This window comes from Mustela nivalis, assembly GCF_964662115.1.
Source record: "Mustela nivalis genome assembly, chromosome: X".
NCBI lineage: Eukaryota > Metazoa > Chordata > Mammalia > Carnivora > Mustelidae > Mustela > Mustela nivalis.
This window is the reverse complement of record NC_139040.1, coordinates 85714579-85739546: the sequence shown is the minus strand read 5'-3', so window position 1 is coordinate 85739546 and position 24968 is coordinate 85714579. Positions and strand designations below refer to the sequence as shown.

General features: G+C 37.2%; 1 protein-coding gene across 5 annotated transcripts in view; it reads left to right on the top strand.

Moving 5' to 3' along the window:
- The window catches only part of NBDY (negative regulator of P-body association), an 83714-nt gene that overhangs the window by 2837 nt on the left and 55909 nt on the right, over window positions 1–24968 (top strand). Inside the window, exon 3 of one of the 5 annotated variants that reach the window (XM_082717464.1) lies at window positions 15774–15931. The exons of 3 other annotated variants lie outside the window; for them this stretch is intronic. The gene's annotated coding sequence lies outside the window, so the exon portion shown is untranslated. Of the gene's footprint in view, window positions 1–34; window positions 978–15773; window positions 15932–24968 lie in introns of those variants that run through there. One more of the 5 variants, XM_082717465.1, reaches the window with a different exon arrangement.

Genomic DNA, 24968 nt, shown 5'->3' with positions numbered 1-24968 from the left:
TAATGGCAATTTCTCATCAATATTTATTTTTTAGCTTGTCTTACTATGAAGCTAGGATCTTCACTACAATTTTCTTCTCTTGCTTTTGAATTTTCAACGGAATTACACAAATGTTTCACCATTTTTAGATTTGTTTCTTCAGGATAAGGAAGTTCATTTGTAGCCTTAATATGCTGAGACTTTTTAATTATGAATGAATATGGAGTTTTTCTCCATTAATTTGAGAGTGTGACCATATGATAAATTACAGTAATCAATTTTCTAATGTATTTTCTGATATTGGTTTAATCACCCTCACCATTGAATATGTTGTTTTTAAAAATTTTTGCTTTAATCTTTATTATTTTCTTTACTTGCATTATATTTGCTCTTTTTCAAATTTATCTTCTGGACTTTTAGCCCAGTAATCATCAAGTTCTTCTAAAATAAGAATTTATGACTATAAATCTTCCACTGCATATCATGTTAAAAGGATTTCACAGATTTTTATATGTAGTACTTTATTGTCATTCAATTGTAATTTCTCTTATGACTTCTTATTTGACTCATAAATTTGTTTAATTTGCAGACACATGGGGCTCTTTTGTAAAAATCAGATCATGAAATCATTAGTCCAATTACAATTAACTTCATCTTATTTTCCAAAAAAATCCCACAAAACTTCAACTTATTTTCTGCTTTAAAATATGTTTTTAATCTTTCTGATAAGAAAAAGCAAAATTATATATGAGCTTCTCATTCTAAAAGATTTTAGCCATATAAGATATTTCTTTCATTAACTACATGGAAATGTATGTGCATGCTATTGAATGATGGAATTATTCCTGGTATTTATATTTGAGTTTTTTAACTTTTTGTATAGTTTTTTGTTGTTCTTTTTTTAATCTTAAAAAAAATTAAATTTTATTTAAATTGATTTAAATTTTTATTTAAATATATGTTATTTAACATACAGTAAAACATTAGTTTTAGGAAAAGAATGTAGTGATTCATCACTTACATATAATAATACCCAGTGCTCATCACAAGTGCCCTCATTAATACCCATCAACTATTTAGCCCATACCCCAACCACCTCCCTCCATCAACCCTCAGATTATTCTCTATAGGTAAGAATCTCTTGTGGTTTGCTTCCCTCTCTTTTTTTTTCCCCCTTTCTATATGTTCATCTGTTTTCTTTCTTAAATTCTACATATTAGTGAAATCAATGGCTAATGGTATTTGTCTTTCCCTGACTTAATTCACTTAGCATAATATACTGTAGCTCCATCTACATCATTGCAAATGGCAATATTTTATTCTTTTTGATAGCTGAGTAATATTCCATTATATACATATATAGTATATGTGATATATATACATATACCACATCTTATTTATCCATTCATCAGTAGATGGACATTTGGGCTTTTTCTATAGTCTGGCTATTGTTGATAATGCTGCTATAAATATTGAGGAGCATGTGCCTCTTCGAATCTGTATTTTTGTATCCTGTGGTTAAATACCTAGTAGTGCAATTGCTGGATCATAGGGTAGTTCTATTTTTAACTTTTTGAGGAACCTCTATACTAATTTCCACGGTGAATGCACCACTTTGCATTTCTATCTACAGTGTAGGAGGGTTCCCCTTGCTCCACATCCTCACCAATACCTCTTATTTTCTGTGTTGTTAATTTTAGCCATTCTGACAGTTGAGAGGTGGCGTATCATCATGGTTGTGGTTTGTATTTCCCTGATGATGAATTATATTGAGCATCTTTTCATGTGTCTGTTAGCCACCTGTATGTCTTCTTTGGAGAAATATCTGTTCATGTCTTTTGCCCGTTTCTTAACTAATTATTTTTTGGGTGTTGAGTTTGATAAGTTCTTTATAGATTTTTGATAATAGTGCTTTATCTGATATGTCCTTTGCAAAAATCTTCTCCCATAACATACAGTGCCTTTTAGTGTTTTTTTGGTTGTTTCATTTACTGTGCTGATGGTCTTTATCTCGATGAAGTTCCAGTAGTTCAATTTGCTTTTGTTTTCCTTGCCTTTGGGGATTTATCTAGCAAGAAGTTGCCATGGCCAAGGTCATGGAGGTTGCTGCCTGTGTTCTTCTCTAGGATTTTGATGGATTCCTGTCTCACATTGAGGTCTTTCATCCATTTTGAGTGTATCTTTGTGTATGGTGTGAGAAAATGGTCCAGTTTCATTCTTCTGCAATGTGGCTGTCCCATTTCCCCAGCACCATTTATTGAAGAGACTGTCTTTTTTCCATTGGATATTCTTTCCTGCTTTTTCTAAGATTAGTGGACTATAGAATTGAGGGCCCATTTCTAGGGTTTCTATTCTGTTCCATTGATGTATATGTCTGTTTTTGTGCCAGTACCATACTGTCTTGACTACAGCTTCATAAAACTCGAAGTCCAGAATTGTGATGTTTCCAGCTCTGCTTTTCTTTTTCAGGGTGTTGTGGGTATTCTGGGTCTTTTGTGGTTCCATAATTGTTCTGGCTCTGTGAAAAATGCTGGTGGTATTTTGATAGAGATTGCATTAAAATTGTAGGTTGTTTTGGTAGTATAGACATTTTAACAATGTTTCTTTTGCTCTATGGGCATGGAATGTTTTTCCATTTATTTATGTCCTCTTCAATTTCTTACATAGGTGTTCTATACTTTTCAGAGTACAGAACATTTACCTCTTTGGTTAGGTTTATTCCTAGGCATCTTATGTTTTTTGGTGCAGTTGCAAATGGGATTGATGCCTTGATGTTGGTACATTTTTTATTACTGATATAATTTCTTTGCTGATTATGGGTCTATTCAAATTTTTAAATTCTTCCTATTTTAATTTTGGTAATTTGTATGTTTTTAGGAATTTTTACATATTTTCCAGATTGCCCATTTACTGCATATAGCTTTTTATAATATTCTCTTATAATTGTTTGTATTTCTGTGGTGTTGGTTGTGATCTCTCCTCTTTCATTTGTGATTTTATTTATTTGTTCCTTTCTCTTTTTGATAAGTCTGGCTAGGGAGTTACCAATTTTCTTAATTCTTTTAAAGAACCAGCTCTTAGTTTCATTGATCTGTTCTACTGTGTTTTGTTTTTGTTTTTGTTTTCTGTTTCTGTATCATTTATTTCTGCTCTAATCTTTATTATTTCTCTTCTTCTGTTGGCTTTAGGCTTTATTTCCTTCTCCTTTTGTAGTTCCTTTAGATGTAAGAATAGGTTATATATTTGAGACTTTTCTTGTTTGGTGAGGTAGGCCTGTATTATAACATACTTCTCTTAAGACTGCCTTTGCTGTGTGTTTTCATTTTCATTTGCTTCCGTGTACTTTTTAATTTCCTCTTTAATTTCCTAGTTAACCCATTTATTTTTATTAGGATGTTTTCTCACCTCCATGAATTTGTGGTCTTTCCAAATCTTTTCTTCTGGTTGACTCTAAATTTTGTAGCATTGTCGTCTATTATGCACAGTATGATCTCAATCTTTTTTGTACTTGTTGAGGCCTAATTTGTGACCCAGTATGCGATCTATTGTAGAGAGTGTTCTGTCTGCACTCAAAAGGAATGTGTATTCTGCTGCTTATGGATGAAATGTTATGAATATCTTTGTTAAGTCCACTGGTCCGTGTGTCATTCAAAGCCATTGTTTACTTTTGATTTTCTGCCTAGATGATCTGTCCATTGTTCTAAGTAGGAGTATTAAAGTCCCCTAGTATTATTGTATTATTGTCACTGAGTTTCTTTATGTTGTTTGATTTACATATTTAGGTCCCAAGTTGGGGGCATAAATATTTACAATTGTTAGAAATTCTTGTTTGATAGGTCCCTTAATTATGATATAGTGCCCTTCTTCATCTCTTCTTACAGTCTTTGGTTTAAAGTCTAGTTTTCTTTTCTTTTTTTTTTTTTTAAGGATTTTATTTATTTATTTGACAGAGAGAGAGATCACAAGTAAGCAGAGAGGCAGGCAGAGGGAGGGGGGAAACAATCTCCCTGATGAACACAGAGCCTAATGTGGGGCTTGATCCCAGGACCCTGAGACCATGACCTGAGCCAAAGGCAGCAGCTTAACCCACTGAACCACTCAGATGCCCCTAAAATCTAGTTTTCTTATATAAGGATTGTCACTGTGGCCTTCTTTTGACAATGAACGGCTCTCCATCCCTTCACTTTCAATCTGTAGGTGTCTTTAGTTCTAAAATGAGTCTCTTGTAAGCAGCATATAGATAGGTCGTTTTTTTTTTTTTAATCCATTCTGCTGCCCTTTGTCTTTTGATTGAATAATTTAGTCCATTTACTTTCAGACTGATTATTGATAAATATGAATTTAGTGCCATTGTTTTAACTGTAAAGTTGGTATTTCTGGATATTTTCTCTGTTACTTTCTAGTTTTTGTTGCTTTTGGTCTTTTTTTTCTCTACTCAGGACCCCTTAAAATTTCTTTCACACCTGGCTTAATGGTCACAAACTCCTTTAGTTTTTGTTTGTCTTGGAAACTCTTTTTCTCTCCTTTTATTCGGAATGACAGCCTTACCAGGTAAAGAATTATTGGCTGCATTTTTTTCCCATTCAGTACATTGAATATATCATGCCACTCCTCTGGTCTGGTAAGGTTCTGCGGATCTATCTGATGCAAACCTGATTTGTTTTCTCTTCTAGGTTAAGGAATTTTTCCCCATGTTGCTTACAAGATTCTTTCCTTATCTGTGTATTTTGTAAATTTTACTATGCTGTGTCTTGGTGTTGGGTTGCTTTTGTTGATTTTGATGGGAGTTCTTTTTTTTTTTTTAAGATTTTATTTATTTATTTGTCAGAGAGAGAGAGAGAGAGATCACAAGTAGGTAGAGAGGCAGGCAGAGGCAGAGGGAGAAGCAGGCTCCCTGCCAAGCAAGGAGCCTGATATGGGACTCAATCCCAGGACCCTGGGATCATGACTTGAGCTGAAGGCAACTGCTTAACCAACTGAGCCACCCAAGCGTCCCTTGATGGGAGTTCTTTATGCCTCCTGGATTTCGATGTCTGCATCCTTCTCCAGATTAGGAAGTTTTCAGCTATAATACCCTCAAATAAACCTTCTGCCCCTTTCCCCTCTCCTCTTCTTCTGGGACTCTATGATACAAGTGTTATTACACTTTATGGAGTCGCTTAGTTCCCTAAGTCTACATTCGTGATCCAATATTTTTCTTTCCTTCTTCTTTTCAACTTTATTATTTTCCATAATTTTAACTTCTGTATGATTGATTTGCTCCTCAGCTTCTTCCATCCTTGTGGTCACTACATTCAGTCTGTTGTGCATCTTGGTTATAGCCTTTTTATTTCTGCCTGAGTAGTTTCTAGAATTTTATCTCTGCAGTAAGTTACTCCCTAGTGTATTCTGTGCTTTTCTCAAGTACAGCTAGCATCCCTTAGATTGTGTTTTAAATTCTTGTTCAGGCATATTACTTATAATTGTTTTGATTAGATCACTAGCCATTACCTCTTGGTGTTTCTTGTGGGATAGATTCCTCCAACTTGGCATTTTGCTTAGATCTCTGTCTTCTGCGTTTTCAGAAAATCTGTTACATTTCCTGTTCCTGAGAGTAATGGCTAAATTAAGAAAGATCATATACTGTCCAGAGTTTGGCATTTCAGGAAGTTTTTTGGTGTATTTTATGTGTACTCTGCTGCTGTGTTTTGGCTGCTCCTTCCCTTAGGTCAGTCCTCTACAGAGTTTCTCCTTCCCGCAGTAGGGAGTGTTTAGACGTTGGACATTGTGTGGTGGGTTTTAACTTGGTACCTTTTGGTGTGCTTGTTAGAAAAGGCTAGATTCTATTTCATTTCCCCCAAAGCTGAAGTTTTCCAGTACTCTATGATCAGTAGACTTAGTTTGTGCATGGGGTTTATGCTGGTCTTCTGGGGAAGGGGCCTGCCGTGCTGGTTCTCAGGTCAACTTGGCCTAGTGGAGATGCATCTTTAAAGTATGGTGGGGTGAGGATTACTATCAGCAACTGTAGCCTCCACTATGGGTGCTGTGTTGTTCACTGAAGTCTGTCTGTGCTGATGGATGGAAGGGAAATGGCCTCACTTTACTCTCATGTCCCTAAAGAGGGGAGTTTGTGCCTGCTCCTATTCAGGAAGCCCTCACAGAAGAATGAACAATCTCCCCCTCTGTGTCCCAGGATTCCTTCAGAACCCTCTCTGTGTCTGCACCATCTGTCTGCATGGTGGCACTGTGTTCCTGTGTTTTATTTCAGGGGTGCAGCTGGGTTTCAAAACTCCAAATTTTAGGAACCTCATAAGGTGCAAACCTACATTAATTCTCTGGAGAGGGTCTTGCTGCACTGTGGCTCATGTCAGTTTGTCCCAGAAAAGCAGTTGCATGACTGTGCAGGGGTTCAGCATTTATGATAAACCTTAGACAAACGCTGGCATCCAGGTAACCTGCCTTCAGCAGGTCCCTCTGCTGATTTGCTAATTAACAGTGCTGCTCTATAGTGCCCATTTTCTGTTTCATCTCCTCTCAGGATATGCTATGTCTCCCACATTCACTCCAAAGAAGGGAACTGTCTCTCCCGGTACAACCAAGGGTATCCTCAGACCATGCTGTCCACTTCTGGGGCTCTGAACTCTTCCCTAGATGAACACAACTGTACCCACCTGACACAGCCCCAGCAATGGCACAGACTTCTTAAACATCAGACTTTGAGCTCCACTGCTTGTAAAAACATAAAATAGTCAGCCCCTCTCCTTTTCACAGTCCGTGGTTTTGGGGAAGTGTTTTTCTTGCATAATCCCCTGCATGTTGGATTCCCTCTTTCTCTTCCTCTCTCAGTCTTCTCTGTGAGAAGGTCTCCTTCCCCTCTGAAGCATCTTCAGTTCTCTTCTCCCCCCAAATCACCTGTCTGCAGCTCCTACCTTCCATGATGTGGCTTTTCTCCCTTTAAATGTACAGTTTGTTCTCAGTCCTCAGATCAATTTCTTGGGTGTTCAGAATGATTTGATATTAACCTATCTGTGTTCAAGGGACAAGGCAGGCATAGGGTTCCCCATGTACTCCACCAACTTAACTCATCCTCCTCTAAACTTTATTTTTATCTAATTTTACAATTCAAAGAAATTGTTAGACTATTACAAAGAACTCCCATACGCTCTACCCAGATTCACCAATTAACATTTTTCCATGTTTGCTTTTATATTCTCTATTTCTTTTTCTCCTTCTTATACCCCTTCTCCCTCTACCAGCTCTTTTTTCCTTTCCTCCTCACTTATCCATTCTCCTCTTCTCTACCTTCCCCTTTTCCTTGGCCCTTTCCACTCTTCCTCTCTCTCTCTGAGCTGTTTAAGAGTCTCTAGCAGATATTATGCTCCTTTACTTGGATATTTCAGTACTGTAAGTACGTCAGTGCATACTTCCTCAGAAAGATGACTTTCTCTTAAATAATCTTACTACATGTGTCAAAATAGAAATTTTATATTGTTCTAGTTTTTGTTACCTAAAGTTTTATTTTCAAGATTATCCACTTATAATCACTGAAAAAGGGATGTGTTTGGAAGAACATATATTTTAAATGGATGATGCAAGCTATATTAATAATTCTTTTTTGTCTAGATTTATTGAAATATATTTGGCATATAACATTGTTGCAAGCTTATGGTATACAATAAGGTGATTTGCTATATCTATATGTTACAAAGTAATTACCACAAGTTTTCACCGTCATCTCACGCAGTTATCTTTTTTTCCTCTGTGGTGAGACTTTTTTTTTTAATTATTTCTTGAGAGATAGAGAGCACATGAGCAGGAGGGGCAGAGAGAGAGGGAGAGAATTTTAAGCAGGATCCATGCTCTGCAAAGAGTCCAAAGCAGGGTTCAACCTCCTGACCCTGAGATCATGACCTGAATCGAAAACAAGAGTTGGACTTTTAACCAACTGAGCTAATCCAGTGACCCATGTGTGGCGAGAACTGTTAATATCTACTCTCAACAACTTTTAAGTATACAATATAGTATCATTAATTATAGTCAAACTATAGTTTTAATTATAACTATAATTGTATAAATACATATACTATAACTATATTATTAACTGTAATACAATGTATATCATGCTATATATGTTGTAGATATCCAGAACTTAGTCATGTTAATAACTGAATATTTATACCCTTTGAGCACTTTCACCTATTTCTCCCACCCTCCAACCTCAGGAAACTACCAACGTACTCTGTATTGATGAGTTTGTTTTCTTTTTAGTAAGATTCCATGTGTAAGTTCATGCAGTGTTTTTCTCTATCTAATGTCTTTGACTTAGTATAATGCCCTCAAGTTTTATCCATTGGGTTGGAAATGACAGGATTTCTTAAGGCTGAATAACACATCATTTTATATTTACATCGTATTTTTTTTATCTTTTCATCTGTCAGTGGAGACCTAGATTGTTTCCATGTCTTGCTTATTGTAAATAATGATGCAGTGAACTGGGGGTGCAGACGTCTCTTCAAGATTAGTGATTTTATTTCTTTCAGATATATACCTAAAGGGACTTGCTGAATCATATAATACTTTTTTCTCAAATTTTTATTTAAGTTCTAGTTAGTCAATGTACAGTGCAGTATTGGTCTCAGAAATACAATTCAGGGGCGCCTGGGTGGCTCAGTGGGTTAAAGCCCCTGCCTTCGGCTCAGGTCATGATCCCAGGGTCCTGGGATTGAGCCCCGCATCGGGCTCTCTGCTCAGCAGGGAGCCTGCTTCCTCCTCCCTCTCTCTCTGCCTGCCTCTCTGCCTGCTTGTGATTTGTCTGTCAAATAAATACATAAAATCTTAAAAAAAAAAAAAAAAGAAATACAATTCAGTGATTCATCACTTATGTACAACACTCAATGCTCATCGTAAGTGCCCATACCCCACCCACCTCCTCCATCAACCCTCAGTTTGTTCTCTATCTTTAAGAGACTGTTATGGTTTGTTTCTCTCCTTCTTTTTACTTTTTTATTGTCCCTCCCATATGTTCAGCTGTTTTGTTTCTTAAATTCCACGTATGAGTGAAATCATGTTACTGATCTTTCTCTGACTGGCTTATTTTGTTTAGCATAATATACTCTACCTCCATCCATTTCATTGCAAATGGCAAGATTTCATGCTTTTTGATGGATAAATAATATTCCATTGGAATAACATTCCATTCCAATGTAAATAACATTCCATTCCACCACATCTTCTTAACCCATTCATTAGTCAATGAACATTTGGACTCATTCTATTGTTTGACTATTGTTGATAATGCTGTTATCAACATCAGGGTACATGTGTCCCTTTGAATCTGTGTTTCTCTGTCCTTTGGTTAGACACCTAGTAGTGCAATTGCTGGAAGTTCTATTTTCAACTATTTAAGGAACCTCCATACTGTTCTCTTGAATGACTGTACAACTTTGCATTCCTACCATCAGTGAAAGAGGGTTCCCCTTTATCCACAGCATTACCAACACCTGTTGTTTTTTGTTTTGTTAGTTTTAGCCATTCTGACAGGTGAGAGTTGCTATCTCATAGTGATTATTTGTATTTCCCTGATGATGAGTGATGCTGAGCATTTTTAATGTGTCTGTAGGCCATCTGGTTGTCTTCATTGGAAAAGTGTCTATTAGTGTCTTCTGCCCATGAAATATTTTTTGGGTATTGAGTTTGATAATTTCTTTATAGATTTTGGATACTAATGCTTTTTTGTCTGTCATTTGCAAATATATTCTCCCACTCTGTAGGCTGCCATTTAATTTTCTTGATTTTTTTTTCCTTCTTGAAGAAGTCCCATTAGTTCATTTTTGCTATTATTTTCCTTGCTTCCTGTGACATGACTAGTAAGAATTTGCTATGGCCGAGGTCAAAGGATGCTGCCTGTGTTCTCTAGGATTTTGTTGGGTTCCTGTCTCACATTTAGGTCTTTCATCTATTTTGATTATTTTTATGTATGATATGAGAGAGTGGCCCAGTTTTATTCTTCTGCATGTGGCTGTCCAATTTTCATAACGCAATTTTTTAAAGAGTCTATATTTTTTCCATTGAATATTCTTTCCTGTATCATCAAAGATTAGATAACCATAGAGTTGAGGTTCCATTTTTGGGTTTTCTGTTCTGTTCATTTGATCTCTGTGTCTGTTTTTGTGCCAGTACCACACTGTTCTGATGGTTATGGCTGTATAATTCACCTAGAAGTCTGGAATTGATGCCTCTCACTTTGGCTTTCTTTTCAACATTCCTTTGGCTCTTCTGGGTTTTCTGTGGTTCCATACAAATTTTATGATTGTTTGTTCCAGCTCTGTGAAAAATGCTGAGGGTATTTTGATAGGGATTGTATTGAATGTATACGTTGCTGTGGGAAGTATAAACTGACTGACTTTCTTTCTTTCTTTCTTTCTCTATTTGTCAGAAAGAGAGACAGAGAGAGAGCACAAGCAGAGGGAGGGGCAGAGGGAGAGCAGACTCCCCGCTGAGCAGGAAACGTGAATCAAGGATCAGTCCCAGGACCCTGGGATCATGACCTGAGCCAAAGGCAGACCCTTAAACAACTGAGCCTCCCAGGCACCCTGGTACAGACATTTTAACAGTGTTTGTTCTTCCAGTCCATGAATGTGGAATGATTTCCCATTTTTTTGTGAACTCTCCAGTTTTTTCATTAGTGTTCTGTAGTTTCCAGAGTATAAATTCTTGAACTCTTTGGTTAAGTTTCATTCTACTTATCATATCATATGGTTTTTGGTGCAATTGTAAATGGGATTGATTCCCTGATTTCTTTTTCTGTTTCTTCATTATTGTTGTATAGAAATACAACAGATTTCTGTTTTTTATTTCATAGCCTATGATTTTGCTGAATTTGTATACAAGATCTAGCAATTTTTTGGTGGAGTCTTAGTGTTTTTTACATAGAATATCATGTTGTCTCAAATACTGAAAGTTTGACTTCTTCCTTATTGATTTGGATAACTTATTTCTTTTTCTTCTCTGATTGCTGAGGCTGAGTCTTCCAGTATGTTAAATATGGTGAGAGTAGAAATCTGTATCTTATTCCTGACCATAAATGAAACACTCTGTTTTTCCTCTTTGAGGATGATATTAACTGTGTCTTTCACATATGGCTTTTATGATGTTGAAGTATGTTCCTTCTATCCCTACTTTGTTGAGGGTTTTTATCAAAAATGGTGGCTGCTGTATTTTGTCTTGCTTTTTCTGGCTCTATTAACTGGATTATTTGGTTCTTATCTTTTTTTATATTAAGGTGTTGTATCATATTGATTGATTTATGAATATGAACTACCCCTGAAACCCAGAAATAAATTCCAGTTTATTGTGGTAAATAGTCCTTATAATGTACTGTTAGATTCAATTTGCTAGTATCTTCTTTTTTTTTAATTTTATTTATTTATTTGACACTCAGAGATCACAAGTAGACAGAGAGGCAGGCAGAGAGAGAGGAGGAAGCAGGCTCCCCGATGAGCAGAGAGCTTGATACGGGGCTTGATCCCAGGACCCTGGGATCATGACCTGAGCAAAGGCAGAGGCTTTAACCCACTAAGCCACCCAGGGTGCCCCATCTTCTTTATTTTTAACATCTTAATTTTATTTTATTTTTTTTTCATGTTCCAAGATTCATTGTTTATGCACCACACCCAGTGATCTTCTTAAGAATTTTTGCATCTTCTTGAGAATTTTTGCATCCCTGTTCACCAGGGATAGTGGTCTGTAATTCTCCTTTTTACTGGAGTCTTTGTCTGGTTTTGGAATCAAGGTAATGCTAGCCTTGTAGAAGGAGTGTAGAAGTTTTCCTTTCATTTCTATTTTTTGGAAGAATTTGAGAAGTATAGGTATTATCTCTTCTTTAATGTCTGGTGGAGTTCCCCTGGGAAGCCATCTGTCCCTGGAGTTGTTTGTTGGAGATTTTTGATTACTTTCAAAATTTTCAGTGTTCTTTTGATTTCTTTCCTGGTTATGGGTCTTCATAAATTTTTTATTTCTTCCTGTTTCAGTTTTGGTAGTTTCTATGTTTCTAGCAATTTGTCCATTTCTTCCAGATTGCCTATTTTGTTGGCATACAGTTTTTCATAATATAATCTATGATTATTTGTATTTTTGTGGTTTGGGGTACTATCTCTCCTTTTTCTTTCATGACTTTTTTCTATTTGGATCCTTTTATCTTTTTTTTTTTTTTAATTTTTTATTTTTTATAAACATATATTTTTATCCCCAGGGGTACAGGTCTGTGAATCACCAGGTTACACACTTCACAGCACTCACCAAAGCACATACCCTCCCCAATGTCCATAATCCCACCCCCTTCTCCCAAACCCCCTCCCCTCAGCAACCCTCAGTTTGTTTTGTGAGATTAAGAGTCACTTATGGTTTGTCTCCCTCCCAATCCCATCTTGTTTCATTTCTTCTTCTCCTACCCACTTAAGCCCCCATGTTGCATCACATTCACCCATTTAGCATGTTGAATGTTTCCTGCCACTATCTTCTGGCCTTCCAGGTTTCTCTGGCAGATCTGTTGTGAACTTGAGCTGTCTTTCCTTGTAGGTTAAGGGCTTTCTTTCCCTTCTTTTCAAGATTCTTTCCTTACCTGTGTATTTTGTGAATGTATTATATGCCTGGGTGATGTTGAGTATTTTAATTTAATGGGAGTTCTCTGTCCTTTTTGGATTTTGAGGTCTGCGTCCTTCCCCAGATGAGGGAGGTTTTTCAGCTACAATTTGAACAATCCTTCTCCCTATTTTTCTCTTTCTTCATCATCTGGGTCTCCTATGATAAAAATGTTACCAGCTTTTAATAAGTCACTGAGTTCCCTAAGTCTACCTTCATTGGCCTACCTTCATGGTAGGCTTTCTTTCCCTCTCTTGTCAGTGTCATTATTTTCCATAATTTTATTTTCTGTATCACTGACTCCTTCCTCTGCTTCATCCTTCCTCACTTTCTTGGAATCCATTCTGGTTTGAACCTTAGTTATAACATTTATTTGGGGGAGTGACTAGATTTTAGTTCTTTTATCTCTGATGTAAAAGAGTCTTTATTGTCTTCTATGCTTTTTTTTTTTTTTAAACTTTTTATTTTTTATAAACATATATTTTTATCCCCAGGGGTACAGGTCTGTGAATCACCAGGTTTACACACTTCACAGCACTCACCAAAGCACATACCCTCCCCAATGTCCGTAATCCCACCCCCTTCTCCCAAACCCCCTCCCCCCAGCAACCCTCAGTTTGTTTTGTGAGATTAAGAGTCACTTATGGTTTGTCTCCCTCCCAATCCCATCTTGTTTCATTTATTCTTCTCCTACCCACTTAAGCCTCCATGTTGCATCACCACTTCCTCATATCAGGGAGATCATATGATAGTTGTCTTTCTCTGCTTGACTTATTTCTATGCTTTTTTCAAGCCCAGTTGCTATCCTTGTAATTGATGTTTTAAATTCTAGTTCAGACATCTTCCTTATGTCTCTTGATTAAATCCCTGGACATGAGTTATACTTCCTGCTTTTCTTTGGTGAATTTCTCCATCTCCTCATTTTGTTCTGAAACGAAAAGAAAGAAAACCAAAGCAAAAATCAAAAAACATAAAAACTAGATCCTGGGTGTGTTGGTCTCATTGTTAAAAGATCCCCCCCCCAAAATTAATAAGATAAAATGAAAGTAAACAAAAAATTAAGGAAACATTTATATAATATATATAAATAAAATTTAAAAATAATAAAAAGAGAAGATATTGAAAAAATAAGAAATTAATGAAGAATTAATACAGAATAAAAGTAAAAAGGAAGCAAGATCTTATTTCCCTTTTAGCATGAGTACCTTTGCAGTACTCAGTGATCAGTAGATTTGGTGAGAAGAAGGTGTTTGTGTTTGTCCTTTGGGGAAGGTGCCTATTGTGATGATCTTCAGGTGGACTTGACCTAGCAGAAATTTGCCTCCAGTGTAGCTGGGGGTTGGGGCTTTGTGCGGGTGATTCTGGCCTCCACTATGTGGTGTTGCCTTTCTTCATGAAGGCTTACAGTGCTGATGGGCAAGATGAAAATGGTGGTGTCCTGATGTCTAGCCTTGGAGCTGAATGTTCAAGCCTCCCACTCTTCAGTGAGCCTTCAAAGAAGAGCAGTCAGTCACCCCTCTGGTGTCTCCAGTTTTCGTCAGAACCCTGTGTTCACCCCATCTGTGTCCAAGTTTTTATTTAATCTCAGGTGCACGACTGAGTTTCAGAATTCCAAATTTTAGGGACACCTGTGTTGTGCACCTATCCTGTTCCTCCAGGGGAGGGTCTTGCTGCACTTTTGTTGTTTGCCAGTCAATCCAAGTATGTAGTCACACAACCACTCTGTGGTTTGTAGCTTATAGCAAAATAGCAGAAAGCCAGTACAAAGACTGCCTAAGCAGGATTCACCTGTCCTGTTTCTGGGAACAGTGCAGTATGTTGGCATCACCTGTTCTTCTTGTGACCCAGGGGATCCTCAGACCACATTGTCACTGCTGGGATTCTGGCCTACTTCCCTACCTTAGCACCTTTAAGTGGACTTCTAAAGGTTCAGATTTTGCACTCTGTTGATTGTAATACTTTGCAGTTGCCCCTATAAACAGGGCTCCCTCCTTGCCATTGTATCCACAGCTATATCTCCCCCAGGTCAACCAAAGGTGGTCACTTTTCTACTTGAAGATTTGCAGTTTTTGTTCTCTTGGACCTCTGAGTGACATTGTGGGTGTTCATAATGATTTGATAAGTATCTAGCTATATTTTGAGGGAGGACACAAGCTTAGAGTCCCCCTACTCTTCCATCATCTTAACTCTTCCCTCCAAAATCCACTGGTTTTAGTATCCATTGGTAAATCTGGACTGAAACAGTTATTAGTATGATGGCTGCAGTATGATAATTTTGAAGCTCCATCATTTTTGCTACAGATATAAATTTGAATAATGCTTTAAGGAAGAGCTTTATTCTCTATTTGTTTACTTATTTACGTTAGTTTGGACACATTCATTTTGATTCTTTCATGAATATCTTACTGCTATCATTATTTATTTTAATGTTCAGATTATCTCAGATTTAACCAGTGGCAACCAATTCAAGCTGGCTTCTCTGTCCATTCAATCTACTCCCATCATTCTGATACATATTTTGACATCAACATTTCCTTCACTTCCTTACTTTCAGGCTTGTTTTTTATTCCCGCCTTATGGACCATTTCTGTGTGGAGCTGCAATTACTTTTAGTGGGAGGTGATATTTAGAAACCAAGGCATGGGTACATGGATATATTTTAGTTTCACATTTTGTTATTCTCGTTTAATTATACTTAGTACAGACACTATGATGCTATTTATTTAGTATTGAGATTTTATTTATATTCTAGAGAACATGATCAATTTTTAAGTATTTAATATGTGCCTGAAAAGATTTTGTATATTCTACCTCTTGAATGTGGTGTTCTGTAAGTGCCCATTGAATTCATTGTAGCATTTATCTGTCTTCTATATTTCTATTAATTTTGTTTGTTTGTTAGATCTGTCAGTTCCTGAAAGAGGTAAATTTAAAATACCCCACTATAATGGTGGATTTGTCAAATTATTATAGTTCTCTAAATTTTTGCTTTTTATACATGGCACTTTGTTATGTCCATACAAGTCTAAAATACATGCATCTTTTATCATTTCAGTGACCCATTTTACCTCTTTTTGCACTTAAAGTCTATTTTGGTTGTTATACTTTTCTATGGATGGTATTTCTTTCTCAGTTCTTTTGATTACTCACTTTCTTTTTTTTCCTTTATTTTTCAGAATATATTCTATAAAAATAAAACAGTGGATGCATTGATTTATTTGTGAATTTATCAACAGATTTTATAATGAGCAATAAGGATAAGCTTTATATATGAAAACATTTTTCTTCAGTTTTTTTTAATAAAATTTCAACTCTTCAGAAAAGTCAAAAGACATCCTTCATGTAGATTCATCCATTTTTTATTTTGTTACATATAATTTCTTTGTTTATAAATGTATACATGTTTTTATGTTATATATTAATATTACATGTTATATATAATTATAAGTGTTGCTGAACCATTTGGAAGTAACGTGCAGATACTATGACACTTCAGCCTCGAACACTTCACTTCGTTACTTCTCAAGAACAAGGGCATTACTTTCATCACATTTAGAGAAATTTAACACTGATACAATTCTGTTATCTAACATAACTGTCCCGATCAAAATTTTAAAATTGTCCTAAGAGTGTGCTTCAAAGCTTTTTATTTGTTTTGGTACAGGATCCAGTTAAGGATCATGTACTGTATTTGGTTGCCATTGCGCCTTTAATGTAAATCTAGAAAAGAACTAACTCATCTTTTCTTAAAAATTTTTCAAAATATTGGCAGCTCTGATGGGTCCAGGCAGTTGTCCTACATGTGTGTCACAATTTGAGCTTGTCTGTTTCCCCATGATTAATTTAAGCATTTTTAGCAAAGGACTACATAGGTGATGCTGTGTCCTTGCATCACATCGGAAAGCACAAAAGCCTATTTTATCCCACTCATTATTGATGGTGCTAAGTTTGATCTTTTTAAAAGATTTTTTTAAGAGCTATTTACATTCACAGCAAATTTGAGAACATATAGAGATTTCTCATATATCCCCACCCCTACACATGCATAGCCTTTCCTGTTAACATTCCCTATCAGAGTGGTACATTTTTCACAATTAATGAAACTGTACTGACATACGATAATCACCCAAAGTCCATAGTTACATTATTTCACTCTTACTGTTAAACATTTTGTGAGCTTAGAAAAATGAATAATGATATTTAATCTCATTATAGTATCATATAGAGTATTTCCACTGCTTCAAAAGACCTCTGTGTTCTGCCTATTTGCCCCTTCCTCCAAGCCTCTGGCAACCACTGGTCTTTTTACTGTGTCCATAGTTTTACCTTTTACAGAATGTTAATAATTGTAATCATACAGTATATGGCCTTTCAAATTTACTTATATCCATTAGTAATATGCATTTAGGGTTTCTCCACATCTTTTAATGATTTGATAGCACATTTCATTTCAGAGTAACATTCCATTGTTTGTACCAGTTTATTTATCCATTCACCTACTGAAGGACACTGGTTGCATCTAAGATTTGGCAGTTATGAATAAAGTGCTATAAATACCTACATGCAGATTTTTGTGTAGACATGTTTTCAACCCCTTTGGGTAAATATCAGGAAATATAATTGTTTATATTTGGTTTTTCATATTTATACTTAATATATTTTTATGTACATATTGTATATGTGTATACATGTACATATTTTTTCTAAACAATTTGACAATAAGTTGCTTCATGAATCCTGTGTAATTCAGTATGTATTTCCTAAAACTGTATTCATTTTTCACCCATTATACCATTAAATGTCATTTATTTAAAAAAAGAGAAAAGAATCTGGTCCAGGGTCCAATCTATAATCATGTCGCATTGAACTGTCATGTTTGCTTAGTTTCCTTCAATCTTCAGTAATTTCTTAGATTTTCTTTATGTAGAAAAAATAGTTTTGAAGAAACAATAATTTTTTAGAATGTCCTTGAATTTCAGTTTGTTTGATGGTTTTTCATGATTACATTCAATTTATACACTTTTGTCAAGGATATGACTGAATTGATGTCTGTTTCTCAGTATATTGTGTAAGGAGGCACATGGTATCATTCTGTTCTATAACTTTTAGTTTCTTGTTACAGAATTTTGTTTAGGAGATTGAAGAATGTTAGGCTGTGTCCATTGGTGATGTCATGGATAGCTAGGCAGGTACTCTTCTCTTTTCCCATGGGAAACAATAGCTTTTTTTTTTTTTTAAAGAAGGTTTTTTTTTTTTTAAGACTTTATGTATTTGTTTATTTATTTATTTAGTTACATCATGTGAGTGGGAGTCGGATGAGGGGCAGAGAGAAAGGGAGAGAATCTCAAGAAGATTTTGTGTTCAGCACGAGCCTAACATGTGGCTTGATCTCATGACCCTGAGACTGTGACCTGAGCTGAAATCAAGAGGTGGATGCTGGGGCACCTAGGTGGCCCAGTCGTTAGGCGTCTGCCTTTGGCTTGGGTAATAATTCCAGCGTCCTGGGATTGAGCCCTGCATCATGCTCCCTGCTCAGTAAGGAGTCTGTTTCTCCCTCTCCCACTCCCCCTGCTTGTGTTCCCTCTCTTGCTATGTCTTAAATAAGTAAAATCTTTAAAAAAAAAAAAAACAACCAAAAAAGAGTTGGATGCTAAACCACCTGAACCACCCCAAGGAGCCCAAAACAGTCATGTTTTTATGGACATGTTATTATGATGGATTTAGGTTTTCCTAATAGGCAGCCTGTTTTTTTGTCTACTTTACCTGTTTATAGAAGTGCTTATAATTAAATAGAGTTGCCATGTCTATTCTACAATCATATTTTCTTGCCTTAGAGTATTTATTACTCTGCCTATTGGTCTGTTTCTCTCTCTCAGAAGAGTTTTTTCAGCAGCCTCACATGCACATTGTCCTTAGGCACATTTTTCTGTAAGGTTAGCCAGTTTTTTTTCCCCTTACCATTGCCTTCCTGTACTACTTTCATATTTTATAATTATTTCAAAGACTTTATTCTGTGGAACCAATTCATCATATTCCTTATTTTATTATTTTTTAAATTCCAGTATAATTAACATACAGTTTTATAGTTCTAGGTGTACAATATAATGGTTGAACGATTCCATACATTATTCAGTGATGATCAGGATGAGTGTGCTTTTAATCACCCTCACCTGTTTGACCCATTCCCCATCCACCTACCATCTGTCAACATGTTTGTTTCTGTATAGTTACTCTAGATTTTGGTCTCCTTTTTCCTAGTTTATTTTATTTCTTAAATTGCATATATGATTGAAATCATATGGTACTTATCTTTCACTGACTTTTTTTTTAACATAGCATTATACTCTCTAGCTCCATCTGTGTTATTGCAAATGACAAGAGTTCATTCACTTTTATGGCTGAGTAATACAATGTGTATATAAACCACATCTTCTTAAATCAGAGAGAGAGAGAGACAAACCATGAGAGACTCTTGACTCTGGGAAACAAACTGAGGGTTGTGGAAGGGGAGGTGGGGGCAGAATGCCCCTTGTCCCACTCACATGATATAAATAAATAAATGCAGAAATAGATAAAATCTTTTTTTTTTAAATATATTTTATTTATTTATTTGAGAGAGAGACAGTGAGAGAGAGCATGAGTGAGGAGAAGGTCAGAGAGAGAAGCAGACTCCCCATGGAGCTGGGAGCCCGATGCGGGACTTGATCCCGGGAATCCAGGATCATGACCTGAGCCGAAAGCAGTCGTCCAACCAACTGAGCCACCCAGGCGTCCCGAAATAGATAAAATCTTAAAAACAACAACAACAACCCGGAGGAGGCAAGATGGCGGAGAAGTAGGAGGCGTTGTTTCAACCTGTCCCCTAAAGTGAGCTGATTATCTACCAAAGAACTCTGATTACCCATGAAATCAGCCTGAAATTAGAATTATACACTTCTGGATCTCTACGGGGGCAGATGACACCAGTGCCCAGGTAAAGCGGAGTGTGAACATCGGACTGATACCAGAAGATCAACAAGAGGGGGAGGGAGTCACCAGAAGACCCATTGGAAAATAATACCCCAATACGAGAGTTCCCTGTGATTGGGGACCAGCATTAACTTGGAGTCTGGTTGAAAGCACTCAAAAAGAGCAGAAGATCTTAAGGGGAAATTGGTGGAATCAGGTGGTTAGGGAGAGGGTCTTAAGCCCACAGACCCAGGACTACCACCGCTGGTGCTGAGCCAGAGACAGTGTGGCAAATAAGTCAGGTGTTGGTGCCTGAGCCGCTGGCGCTTGTGAAAGGGTCTGGGTGGTGGCATGCATGAGAGTCTCGTGTGGACCCCCACCGGCGCTCTCTAGAAGCACAGCCTTTTGCACTCTGCAGGTGCGCTGCACTACCAGGGTCTGAGTTGTGCTCCACATGCTCCCGTGAGAGAGAACCATGCAGGTGCTAGCCAGTACTCTCTAGGGCTGAGAGAATCTGACCACTCCCAGCCTGGGCCAGCATGAAAATCTCACTGTGCTCTCTCTGGTTGGGACCTCTCCAGCGGTCTGGACCTGCCCAGAAAGCCACAGAGGAGGCAGCCACTGGAAGCCAGCTCTCTGGACTAGTACTTCTCATGGTTTTGGTAAAAGCGACTCCTGAGTCTGTGACTGGGGACGTGCTCTGCCGGCAGCAGAGGGCTTGTTTATGTGCTCTGGAGCACCCAGAGGGGAACAGGCTGAGGCTGCTCTCTGAGACGGAGGTCTGGGTACAGTTTGATTTCCTCTATACCTCCAAAGAACCACCAAAAATGGCCAAGGGGAGAGAAGAAAAAATGGGGGGGGGGCCTCCAGAGAACAAAAGCTTGAAAAGACGGTTTCCTCAGAGCCCAGCCTCTTGATAGGGGGCAGGAGGACTCTAGCAAGACTGTCTGAAAAACCATACAGTAGGCCCCTCTCCCAGAGAGCCAGCCAAACAAAAAACCAAAACCAAAAAAAACACAAAAGGACAACCACCACTACTTCATGCGTACTACTTTTATTTTTAATTTGTGCCCACTATTCTCATTCTTTGTAGTTTTCTTATAATTTTTTAACCTAGTTACCATCACAATGAGATGTTCAGTACAACAAATTCCATGATAACCTTTTAACTTGAACTTCTTTGACACATATACCTGTGTTTTTCTTTTTCTTTTCTATTTTTTTAATATTCATATAGAGATAAGCTTCAAGGTAATCCTCTTTCCCCAATCAATACTGCCCCTATATATAAACCAGTATAAATGACCGTTTATCTCAGGGAAGTTGAGTCCTTTAATAAAGATAACAAGATACACCCAGGAAGAATCAAAATAACCTTCCATGCCCACAATGAGAATTTATAACCACTCTCCTATCTTTTTTTTTTCTGTCAGTATTTCTGTGTATTTGTTTTTGTTCTAGTAGTATCTAAATCTTACACTTGGGGTTCATTTTGGCTGGGTTCTTTTTATTTTTTTTTTCTTGTCATTTACTTCTGTCGGTCTTTTTGTTTGTTTTTTGTTTGTATACTTTATAAATCTTATATTTGGGTCCCATTCAGGGTGGGTCTTCTCTTTTATATTTTTTTCCTCTCTCTTTCTTTTTCTTTTTTCTTTCTTTTTGGTGGGAACTCCTGATTGCTCAGTAGCATTCCAGGGTGCACCTTCCCTGCATCATGGTTGATACATTCAGCTACACATCCCCTTAGCCATCTCTTACCAAAACGACTAGGAGGAGGAATGCCCAACAGAGGAAAAATTCAGAGACTGTGCCCTCTCCATCAGAGCTATTGGATGTGGACATAAACAGTATGTTGGAAAGAGAATTCCAGGTAACACTTATCCAGGCAATGGCTAGATTGGAAAAAATCATTAATGACAAAATGTAATTGATTAGGGCAGAAGTCAAAGTCACCAGGGAAGATGTTAACAATGCTCTCAATGAGTTCCAATCTAATCTAAATTCTCTAACAGCTAGTGTAACTGAGGCAGAAGATAGAATTAGTGATCTAGAGGACAAACTGATAGAGAAAAAGGATCAGGAGGAGGCCTGGAACAAACAGCTTAGAAGGCATGAAAACAGAATTAAAGAAATAAACGACTCCATGAAACGTTCCAATGCCAGAATTATGGGAATCCCTGAGGGGGAGGAGAAAGAAAGAAGACTAGAAGATATAGTTGAACAAATTTTCCATGGAACTTTTCCCAATCTGGTGAATGGAATGAGCATTTGTGTCCGAGAGGCAGAAAGGTCTCTCCCAAGATCACAGAATCTAGAAAGACCTCAAAACACCTGATTGTGAAAATGATGAATCATAATTTTAGACAGGAGCTCTTGAGAACAGCTGGGGGGAAGAGATTCCTTACATACAGAGGAAGGCTCATCAGAATAAGGTGAGACCTGTCCATAGAATCCGGGCAAGCCAGAAAGGGCTGGCAAGATGTATTCAGGGCACTAAATGAAAAGAACGTGCAGCCAAGAATATTTTATCCAGCAAGACTGACATTCAAAATGGATGGAGAGATATAGAGCTTCCAAGACGGGCAAGCTTTAAAAGAGTATGTAACCACCAAGCCAGCACTACAAGAAATATTACGGGAGGTTCTATAAAAGAGGAAAAAAACCAAGAATATCATTGAACAGAAATTATGGAGACAATCTGTAGAAGCAAAGACTTCACAGATAACACGATGTCAATAAAAATGTATCTCTCAGTAATCACTCTCAACATGAATGGCATTAATGTGCCCATAAAATGGAACAGGGTTGCAGACTGGATAAAATGACAGGATCCATCCGTATGATGTCTACAAGAGACCCATGTTGAACCTAAGGATATATCCAGACTGAAAGTGAAGGGATGGAGAAGCATCTTTCATGCCAATGGGCCTCAAAAGAAGGCTGGGGTAGTAATTCTCATATCAGGTAAATTAGATTTTAAAGTAAAGACTGTCATCAGAGATACAGAAGGACACTGCATCATTCTTAAGGGGACTATCCACCAAGAAGATCTAAGAGCTTCCAATTCCAATTGTAAATACCTATGTCCGCAATATGGGAGCAGCTAACTGCTTAATACAGCTGTCAATAAACAAAGAGTCATATTGATATGAGTACAGTAATAGTAGGGCATCTTAACACAACACTCTCAGCAGAAAATCAGTAAAGAAACAAGAGCATTGAATGACACATAGAACCAGATGGACCTCATAGATATATACAGAACATTCCACCCTAAAACAAAAGAATAATCATTCTTCCAGACTAGGCCACATACTGGGACAAAAATCAGGGCTCAACTGATACCAAAGGATTGAGATTATTCCTGAATATTCTCAGATCACAGTGCTTTGAAACTGGAGCTCAACCACAAGAAAAAGTTCGGAAGGAATTCAAACACCTGGAAGCTGAAGACCATCTTCCTTAAGAATTCTTGGATCAACCAGGTAATCAAAGAAAAATTTAAACAATGAGACATTGTGAAGACATTTATGTCCAAAACTATGGGATACAGCAAAGTTGGTCCTAAGATGGAAATACATAGTCATCCAAACCTCCCTCAAAAAAACCTGAAAAATCCAGAATACAACAGCTGTCTTTACACCTTAACAAACTGGAGAATCAACAACAAAGTAAGCCAATTCGACACACAAGAAGGGAACTAATCAAGTTTAGAGCAGGGATCAATGAGATAGAAACTAGAGGTACAGTAGAATGGATCAATGAAACTAGAAGCTGGTTTTTGGAAAAAACCAATAAGATCAATAAACCATTGGCCAAACTAATCCAAAAGAAAAGATAGAGGACCCAAATAATAAAATTATGAATGAAAACAGAGAGGTTACAACTAACACCAAAGAAAGAATAACAATCATCAGAAATTATCAACAGTTATGCCAATAAATTAAGCAACGTAGGTGCAATGGATGCATTTTTTGAAAACTATAAACTTCCAAAACTGAATCAGGAAGAAATTGACAACCTGAATAGATCAATATCTAGTAACGAGATTGAAGCAGTGATCAAACAACAAGAGCCCAGGACCTGATGGATTCCCTGTGGAATTCTATCAGACTTTCAAAGAAGAAATAATACCTATTCTCCTGAAGCTGTTTCAGAAAATTGAAGCAGAAGGAAAACTTCCAGACTCTTTTTAGGAAGCCAGCATTATCCTGATCCCCAAACCAGGCAATGACCCCACCAAAAAGGAGAATTTCAGACCAATATCCCTGATGAATATGGTTGCTAAGATTCTCAACATGATCCTAGCTCACAGGATCTAACAGCACATTAAAAAGATTATACACCTTGATGAGGTGGGATTTATCCCTGGGTTGCAAGGGTGGTTCAACATTCGCAAATCAATTAATGTGATAGAACAAATCAATAAGAGAAGAGAGAAGAGCCACATGGTCCTCTCAATGGATGCAGAAAAAGCACTGGATAAGAAACAGCATCCATTCCTGATGAAAACATTTCAAAGTATAGGGATAGAAGGAACATTTCTCAACTTCATAAAATATACCTCTGAAAAACCCACAGCAAATATCATTCTCAATGGGGAAAAGCTGACAGCCTTCCCTTTGAGATCAGTAACACAACAAGGATGCCCACTCTTGCCACTTTTGTTCAACATAGTACTTGAAGCCCTACTCACAGCAATCAGACACCAAAGAGAAATAAGATGTATTCAGATATCCAAGATCTATAATGAACTCCTTAAACTGAACACACATATAATGGATAATCATGTCAAAAATGGGCAGAAGACATGAACAGACACTTCTCCAATGAAGACATGCAAATGGCTAACAGACATATGAAAAAATAAATGTTCATTATCTTTAGCCATCAGGGAGATTCAAATCAAAACCACATTGAGATACCACCTTGCACTAGTTAGTATGGCCAAAATTAACAAGACAGTAAACAACGTGTGTTGGAGAGGATGTGAAGAAAGGGAAACCCTATTACACTGTTGGTGGGAATACAAGTTGGTGAAGGCACTTTGGAAAACAGTGTGGAGATTCCTCAAGAAATTAAAAATAGAGCTTCCCTATGACCCTGCAATGGCACTACTGGGTATTTACCCCAAAGATACAGATGCAGTGAAAAGAAGGGCCATCTGTACCCCAATGTTCATAGCAGCAATGGCCACAGTCCCCACACTGTTGAAAGAATGAAGAAGCCCTTCAATGGACAAATGGATAAGGAAGATGTAGTCCTTATATACTATGGAGTATTATGCCCCCATCAGAAAGAATGAATACCTAACTTTTTGTCAACATGGACCGGACTGTAGGAGATTATGCTGAGTGAAATAAGTCAAGCAGAGAGAGTCAATTATATGGTTTAGCTTATTTGTGGAGTATAAGGAATAACAC